General features: G+C 57.3%; 1 pseudogene; it reads left to right on the plus strand.

The window, feature by feature from the left end:
• Positions 1-626: 626 nt before the first annotated feature.
• On the plus strand, positions 627-682 carry LOC117799373 (annotated as a pseudogene; the record flags this gene model as incomplete).

Here is a 682-nt window from a genome sequence, read left to right on the forward strand (position 1 = left end):
ACACACACACACACACACACACAGATACACACCCACCCTCAAACTCACACAGGCGCTCAAACCCGCGGCCGTGCTGTTCTGTGCCCATGGCATCATGCCCGGTTGCACCCAGCCCTGTTTGACAGAGGGACAGGACAGGCAGGTGCAAGACTCACCCCCAGATCCGTTCCTAGCCCTCTGGCGAGCTGAGCGCCATGATCTGTTTCTCACACATGCGTTTGTATCATCCACACTTCTCAGGTGCAGTGGACATGCCAGGATCGCTGTCGGCCTGCAGGACTAGACCTTTCTGTCCTTGTATGGTCAGAGGTTGGCCAGGTCCCCGGAAGAATTGTGGTCCCAGGTGTGCACGCTGCGGATGTCGGATCACGAAGACGGTAAGCCTTCCATTGTCTCAGGCGGAGCCTTTGGATGTAGGATTTCGTGCGCCCACCTGAGATGCTGCCAGTCCGCCGGTGCCTACTGGAGCGCAGGGTCTGGCTCCAAGAGAGGATTGACCATTCCTCTTGCTCTGTGGCATGGCTCTGGTTGGTCCAGGCTGCTGGAGGGCTCTGAGGCCATCGGCTTACCCCTCTGAGTCGCACAGCCTGCCTCGTTCAATTAGCCAGGCAGCCCAGAATGTGCTCGGATCGATGATGACTCCCTCATTCTGCATTCCTTGGAAAAGCTGAACAAAATGAGT

The sequence above is a fragment of the Ailuropoda melanoleuca genome, unplaced genomic scaffold, assembly GCF_002007445.2.
Source record: "Ailuropoda melanoleuca isolate Jingjing unplaced genomic scaffold, ASM200744v2 unplaced-scaffold48444, whole genome shotgun sequence".
Classification (NCBI taxonomy): domain Eukaryota; kingdom Metazoa; phylum Chordata; class Mammalia; order Carnivora; family Ursidae; genus Ailuropoda; species Ailuropoda melanoleuca.